Source organism: Tachyglossus aculeatus, unplaced genomic scaffold (genome assembly GCF_015852505.1).
Source record: "Tachyglossus aculeatus isolate mTacAcu1 unplaced genomic scaffold, mTacAcu1.pri scaffold_1_arrow_ctg1, whole genome shotgun sequence".
NCBI classification, from domain to species: domain Eukaryota; kingdom Metazoa; phylum Chordata; class Mammalia; order Monotremata; family Tachyglossidae; genus Tachyglossus; species Tachyglossus aculeatus.
Genome location: NW_024044915.1, coordinates 3,433,221 through 3,441,539, shown reverse-complemented (window position 1 = coordinate 3,441,539; position 8,319 = coordinate 3,433,221). Strand labels below are relative to the sequence as shown.

Genomic DNA, 8,319 nt, shown 5'->3' with positions numbered 1-8,319 from the left:
TAGTACACATAAAAGGAGCGTTACAATCACGAGGAAGCAGAGTGGCTCAGTCACAGTGGGACATTTTCTTCGATTGGTATGAGGAACTGTCCAGAGGAAATGAAAATTAAATTTTAGGAGGCCTCAAAGATTCAAATTCAAAAAAATGAAGAGAAATTGAAGGTAGTTAAAGAAAAGGGGTTTTGATGGTCTCCCTACCCCATTTCTGTCGGGGGAGAACAAGGTGTGGGTGGGAAGATAAGGAGTTCTGTTTTGGACATGTTACACTTGAGGTGTCGGAAGGACGCCCATGTAGAGATATCTTGAAGGCAAGTGGAAATGCTAGACTGCAGAGAGGGAGAGAGTATCATCCTCATAGAGGTGGGAGTTGAAGCCATGGGGGTGGATGAGTTCCTTAAAGGAATGAGTGTAGATAGAGAATAGAAGGGGATCCAGAACTGAACCCTGAGGGACACCCCAACCCCCCACCCCGGGTAAAGAGGGTGGGTAGCAGAGGAAAAGTCCACAAAAGAGACCTAAAATGAGCAGCCATAGAGATAGAAGGAGAACCAGGAGAGGTCAATGTCAGTGAAGCCAAGGTTGGATAATGTTTTCAGGTGAAGGGGATGGTCTACAGTGTAGAAAGCAGATGGAGGAGGATTATGATGGAGGAGTAGAGGCCATTGTATTTGGCAAGAAGATCATTGATAACAATGGTAAGAGGGCGATTCTGTGAAGCAAACGGGACAGAAGCCAGATTGAAGGGGGTCAATGGGGTGGGGTCCTTCACTTAGTACTTGATGATGTCATTAGAACCCACCATCCAGAGTGAGGGCAGAAATGTGAGGGAGCTGTGGGTGGCCTTGATAATGTGCGGGGGAGAAAGAAGGTCTTTTTTCTTTTGGGGACTTGGAGGAGGGGTGGGCAGAAGGAGTCTGGAATCAGAAGGACCCTGCCATGACCGTATGGATTCCAGCAGGCCTCTACCATCCTCCTCCCCGCTGAACCCTGGGGCTTGAGCTTTCTAAAGCAAAGATCCCTGTTGCGTGGGGGAGTTGAAAAGAGGTGACAGCCTGTCCTTCTCCTCTGGCTCCGTCAGAGTGACACCCCTCAGTGGGGTGCCACCCCATAATCAAGAAAACACATACAAGTAAGTGTCACCTCTTCCCTGTTTAAAAATCAACCCGAAATATTCCCTTCCTATTCACTATCAGTATAATTATTTCTTCCAACCAAGGAATCAATAAGATTCCTCAGGGAGATGAAGAGCTAGGGTTGGAACAGTGTGGCCTAGTGAGGAGCAGCATGAACTAGTGGAAAAAACATGGGCCTGGGTATCAGAGGACCTGGGTTCTAATCCCGACTGTGACAGTTATCTGTTTTGTGAACTTGGGCAAGTTTTTGACTTCTATGTGCCACAGTTTCTTCTGGGCAGCAGAGTGAAGTGGAGAGAGACAGGAAAATGAAGCAAGGAGGTCAGTGAGGAAGTTGATGCAGTATATGTGTCTGGATTAGCATAGTAGCTGTTTGGATAGAGAGGAAAGGTTGATTTTCAGCGGCATTGTGAGGATTGAGCTGACAGGATTTTGTGACAAATGACAATAATAATAATGACAAAAAAAATAATATTTGTTAAGCACTTGTTCTGTGCCAGGCACTGTTTTAAGCGTTGGGGTAGATAGAAGTTAATCAGGTTGCATATGATTGAATATGTGGGTTAAATGAGTGAGATGATTCAAGCAAAATGCCAAGGTTATAGGCTTGTAAGTCAGGGAGGATAGTGGCACTGTCTGTTTAGTTTGAGGTGTTGGCGAGACATCCAGGTGGTGATGTCCTGAAGTCAGGAGGAAGTACGAGTCTGAAGAGATGTTAAGGCTGATGAGATCAATTTAGGAATCATGATAATAATAAGGGTAATGATGATGAGGATGAGGATGAGGATGAGGATGTGCTTGCTCCCATAGCACTGAGACAGTTAAAAATGAAGAAGAAACAGAGAGCAATCATAAGAGTGAACCTATTTGTGTGACTCCTCTGATAAAGACACCCAAGTAAGGAGGTGTAGCTAGATAAAATTAGGAAAGAACAGCTAGAAAGGAAAGCCAAGAAGGACAACTGGTGGATCATGATAAGATCAAGTTCCTCTGAAGAAAATAGTGACATTCAGGGGAAGGTATCTAAGGGTGTGATATCATATCAAGGGCCCAGGAAACTAGGCATAAGAGGAGGTTCGCAAAACTAATTCCGCCGGTTTATTGCTTATCGTTTGACCTCAGTAATATAAGACAATTTTCCTGGGGAAATCTTGATGATTGTCCCAAATAAAAACTTACTATTTCATACTAAGAATCTGACTCTTCCTCATGTTCATTATCAGCAGGGCAACAATTAGCATCTATTTGTTTTACTCTAGTTTAATTCAGTTCACTGGTGGATAGATTAATTGACAATGGAGATTTTTTAAGGAAATCCTGGGAACAAGCAGGCACCTCTCTTGTGCTGCCCAGTTCACTTCAATTTAAAGAGCAACATTCCCTTTAAAAGTCAGTCACCTGAATGAGCCGCCTTGCAGTGGCTGCATGGAGAACAATACAAACTTCATAGTGCCCCAGATAGAAGTCGTCCTCCTTAATCACTGGGTAAAGTTGGGCGATGGGAGAGGGTTGCTCAACGTGGTTTCTCCCACCCAGAAAGGGTAAGCCCTTGGGATCCACTGAGCTGAGGGTGTCCTTGGAGGGGTCCCAGGGTCCAATGGGAAAAATTGAACCATTTCCATACAATACTGCCATCACATCCACTGGGGGAACAGGCTGAGAAGTAGCATGGCGTAGTGGATAGAGCAAGGGCCTGGGAGTCAAAAGATCATGGGTTCTAAACCCAGCACCGTCACATCTGCTGTGTGACCTTGGACAAGTCACTTCACTTCTCTAGGCCTCAGTTACCTCATTTGGAAAATGGGGATTAAGAGTGTGAGCCCTATGGGGAGAGGTACTGTGTCCAACCTGACTACTTTGGATTCACCCCAGCACTTAGAACAGTGCTTGTCACAAAGTAAGCCTCTAGCGTGTATCATTATTAATATTATAACAGGCTTCTTCTTCTTCTAACCAGCTTGTTCTAATGATTGCTTCACTAAGGGCTCTAGTGTCTTTTCCAGTTTGACCACCCGCCCCTTTAAGACCTAAGAGCTGGCTCACCATATGGCTGTGTCTCGTTCCATAGTTTTCATTCTTTCCCCCACCTTGTATATGTGGGCTCTTACACTTTCAATTTCTCCCCTATCCGTAGAAGGCAAACAAAAGGAGGCTAATGGCAACTTCCGTTTCTTTACAGGCTTAACCCTGGCCGCCTTCTTCCAAGCTCCTAGATCTGCATTTAAGACTTACTGGTCCTCCCACACTCTCTCTACCTCAGCGAATGTCAGTCCACCCATCTTTTTTCATGACCTCCCTGCACTCTTCCGGGATTGTCTCCATTTCTTCAAATTAGCCCAAGTCACTTATTAAGAGCAAGCATTACAGTGAGAGTATGACTGGAGGATATGCATTGATTCACTCAGTTGTGTCTACTGAGCACTTACTATGTGCAGAGCAGTGTACTAAGTATTTGGAAAGTACAATTCAGCAATAAATAGAGACAATCTCTGCCCACGCTGGTCTTACAATCTAGAATGAAAGATAAAGTCCAGAGTGTGAGAACAAAGTACCCCCTAAGTCTTTTCCATCTGGACTCAGAGGATCCTATGCACGGCCACCCAGAAATGGGTTTTAGGGTACCCAGTTAACATGACCTCCAGAGAAAGCGAGCAAGTGAGAGAGAGAGGATTAGTGGGAAAAGCACAGCCTTAGGAGTCAGAGGTCATGGGTTCTAATCTCGGCTCCACCACTTACCAGTTGTGTGACTTTGGGCAAGTCACTTAACTTCTCTGTGCCTCAGTTACCACATTTGTAAAATGGGGATTAAGTCTGTGAGCCCCACGTGGGATAACCTGATTGCCTTATATTTACCCCAGTGCTTGGAATAGTGTTTGGCACATAGTAAGCACTTAACAAATACCATTATAACTATTATTATTATTGTTAGAGAGAGAGAGAGAAAGAGAGATTGCATGTCCATATAGTTGGAAAGTCTGAGATAGAGAATCCCATTTCTGACACCAATTTAATGTTATGCCTCATAAGGCCAATTAGAGATGAGGGGATTCGTGACTCAGCTTTAGTGATGGAACCAACCATGGTATTGAGTTAAAAAAAAACATTTTTAGTATACACAAATCATTAGTCGTAAAGGATCCTTCTTCCATTAAATCTCCCAATCCAGGGGCAATGAGATTTTCCAGACACCATTAAGACCTCCAACCAGGGGCAAAGAGATTAAGCCCCCAACCTGGGGGATAAGATTTCTCCTACCATGAGATGATCAGTCTCAGCCAGCGTTCAGTCCAAAAAAGGGCAGGGACCAGTGCAGGCATCACCGACTAAAAGGCCTATTCTAGTCGGGGCTGTCTCTGTCATCCCTTCGTATAACAGCAAGCAACTGCGACAGGGGTTTTCCCCCAGCCATTACAGTCTACTTGTTGACCATCGCATCAAACGTCTTCTGCATATTTGCCTTTATATACCAACCACAGTCCCCTTGTGTTCTGTTCCTAGGATATTTCTCAAATGGGGCCCGGCAGTGGTGTCAATAGTTATTCAGAGTTATCTTCGGTGTCAATAGTTGCTCAGAGTGGTCTTCGGTCTGAATAGATATTCAGGGTGATCTTTGTTTGGGGCTTATCTGTATGGCTGGTCGTGATCACAGGAAGCAATATACACTGAATGGCATCTTATTTAACAAATTGTTTATGCAAGGTGCAAACTGCACTCTTCATATGGCTTAGAAGGAAGAGCACAGGTGTGAGATTCAAAGGACTTGGGTTCTAATCCCAATTTGCATTTGTTTGCTGTGTGACTTTTAGCAGGTCATTTAACTCCTCTATGACTCAGTTTCTTCATCTGTAAATTGGGAATTCAATTTGTACAGCGATTGTGATCCCTAGGAACTATGTACAACTTGAATATCTTGTATCTATCCAAGCACTTCAATACAGTGTTTGATACACAGTAAGCACCTAACAAATATCACAATTATTAGTAATTACTGTTGTGATATGGCAGAAGAATGCAAAGGGATTCTGAGACAAAGGAAGAAACTGGACATCAACTTCTATCTAAAAAGGATAAAATCTTTCATGATCAAAATCCCATTTTTAAGGTGTAACCATGTTGGTATGTCACCCTTGCACTTGGATTTGCAACCTTTATTTACCCCTCCCTCAGCCCCACTGGCTTTGGGTACACACACACACACACACACACACACACACACACACACATATATTATATATATATGTATGTATGTATATATACATGTATGTATGTATATATATTACTTATTTATATTAATATTAATGTCTGTCTCCCCATTTCTAGGCTGAAAGTTCCTGCGGACAGGGAACACGTCCATGAACTCTGTTGTACTGTACCCTCCCAAGTGATTATTACAGTGCTTTGCAAACACTAAGCACTCAGTAAATACGATTGAGTGATTAATTAACTAGAAATAAATTAAGGAGAAAAACCCTAGCTGGCTTCAGATCAGGAAGAGACCTTAGTAAATCACAACTGCTATGACCAATGTTTTATCATCAGCACATACCTGGCCTGAACAATTTTTGTTTCCTACCCTTTCCTCTTCCTTACCTCTACTACAGTACTACTGTGCCTCCTAAGGACTTGGATACTCATTCCCCCACCCCCTAATGTAACACTTATGGATGCATCTTTGTACTTTGTTTCTTTCCACTCTGTGCAATTTATTTAGTGTCTTGTCCTTGTCCGGTTCCCCTGGCTAGATTGCAAATTCCTTGAGAGCAGGGATCATTGCCTACTATCTCTATGGTACTTAACCAATTACTTAGCACAGAGCTCTGCACAGAGTAAATGCTTCATAAATACAATGAATGAATGCTTAATGAATGATATTAGAAGCCCGAAAGCAACATGAAACATAAAGCCTAGAGTTTTACAGTCTGGCGGTGATGGGGCTGGTATAGTAATAATGATGATGATGATGATGGTATTTGTTAAGTGCTTAATATTTGCAAAATACTGTTCTAAGCGCTGGGGGGATACAAGGTGATCACGTTGTCCCACGTGGGGCTCACAGTCTTAATTCTCATTTTACAGATGAGGTAACTGAGGCACAGAGAAGTTAAGTGGCTTGTCCAAGTTCACACAGCTGACAAGTGGCTAAACTGGGATGTGAACTCATGACCTCTGACTCCCAAGCCCGCAGTCTTTCCACTGGTCCATGCTGCTTCTCCCCACAGCTGTTGCTCAGGCCATCTAGAGTACAGCCATGACTATAGCAGAAAGAACAGAAGGAACCCGAATTGTACTTTCCAAGTGCTTAGTCCAGTACTGTGCGCACAGTAAGCGCTCAATAAATACGATTGAATGAATGAATAAATGAATTAACGGCGTGGCTTATTGGAAATGACATGGGCCTGGGAGTCAGAGGATGTAGGTTCTAATCCCGGCTCCGCCACTTGTCTGATGTGTGACCCTGGGCAAGTCACTTCACTTCTTTGTGTCTCGGTTACCTCATCTGTAAAATGGGGATTGAGACTGTAAACCCCACGTGGGACAATCTGATTTTCTTGTATCTACCCCAGCGATTAGAACAGTGCTTGGCACATAGTAAGTCCTTAACAAATACCATGATTATTACTATTAACATTCTCTGGGACACTTTCTGGACATTGGAAGGATAGTGTTAGTCAAGTGTCAAGTGTTGGAGACAGTTGACCCTTCTGGCTCCTGCTCCATGTGGTTCATACTGGAAGGCAGTGTCCGCAGTTTCCCTTCTAGTGCTCTGTGGAACACTCACCCACTCCGCACAGACCCAAGCATCATCTGACTCCTGCCCTCACTGAGGCACCTTGCTAGCTCTACACTGCTTCCTATCTTCCCTTTCACCCCCTGCCTCTGCCCATCTCCGACTCTGTAGCATTACCTGCCCAGCTTGGGAACGTGGCAGAAGAGGGGAGCTGAATGGAGGAAAGCCGATGATCCTGCTGTCATTTCGTAAAGAAAGACAAAAGAAACCACACAGAGACTTTATTTTAGATATTCACTGAGGGATGTCAAGGGCTTTACAGACCCCAGTTTCCAGCCACTGCCACCATGGCAGGTAGCAACTTTGGGCTCAGGGATCAATACCTGGGGAGCCACCAGAGGAACAGATCCATGTCCAGAGCTCACATCGTGTTCAATGTGCCCTCGGTGCCAGACCTTCAAGTCGGGATTAGGGATAAGGCCAAGTTGGTTCTTCCTTCCCCTATCACTGACACGGATGAGTCTATATGGGGTCGTGCAGACCCAGAAGGAACACCAGGTATTTCTGCCTAATGTTGGTCTCCAGGAGGGTGATCGGGTCATAAAGACAGGCTTCTGGCCATCCACGACTCCCACATATCTGACTGGGCTTCAGGGACCAGGCCACCTCTCCGCTCTCTCGGTCCCCAACTTTGGGCAGAATCTGAGGTTTGTGTATTATCTGGGGAAGATCCCTGTGCTTCTCCAAGGGCTATTTCAACAGTTGAAACTCAGGTGGCTGTTCAAAGTCATCCTGCCGGATCCTGGTCCTCATCTTCATTTGTTTTGTCCTGTCCTCATCAGGGGAGATATCAGAGGGGACCAGGATGTCTGTCACACTGCAGGAGCATCCACAGAAAGAGGAGGCCAAGCAGGCTGAGAAAGATGGAGAGAAGGATGGAGAAATGGAGTAGGAAATGATGCCGAGCCCTGGGACAGGCTCTCTAGGAGGGCAGTATCTGGATCTTGGGCATGCTCTGAATAAGCTTTGGATGTGGTCTCCTCTTTTTCACCAGAAGAGACTGAAGGAGGCGAATAGCAGGGGAAGCTTTCCTCAGGGTAAAGGAGTTTGTTTTTCAGGTCCTGGGTGCTATGGGAGGAATACTTATGGCTGTCTGGGAGTAGTTGCAGCTCACGACTTTTCTCAGTCTGGATGGGACTCTGGGATAGGGCCATTCCTCCCTGCTCCCAGTCTCCACACAGGGGCAGCAGCAGACTAAGTGACTCCTGGACTCTCTTTGGAGGAACAGTTTGTGGCCGGTTGATCCTGTCTGGAGGTGAAACTCCAGTTGCTGCTTGATGACATCAAGTTGGATGTCAGTTTTCCCTCAGAAGCTGGTGTTCATTCCCTCCATCTTGAGGAGACTCCCCAGAGGGAAGCAGGGCGCCTGTCCAACTGTCTGAGGTTTGGGAAGAGGAC

At 45.1% G+C, this 8,319-nt stretch overlaps 1 pseudogene; it reads right to left on the bottom strand.

Moving 5' to 3' along the window:
• Positions 1–7,383: 7,383 nt before the first annotated feature.
• Positions 7,384–8,075, bottom strand: LOC119923458 (annotated as a pseudogene).
• Positions 8,076–8,319: the final 244 nt, after the last annotated feature.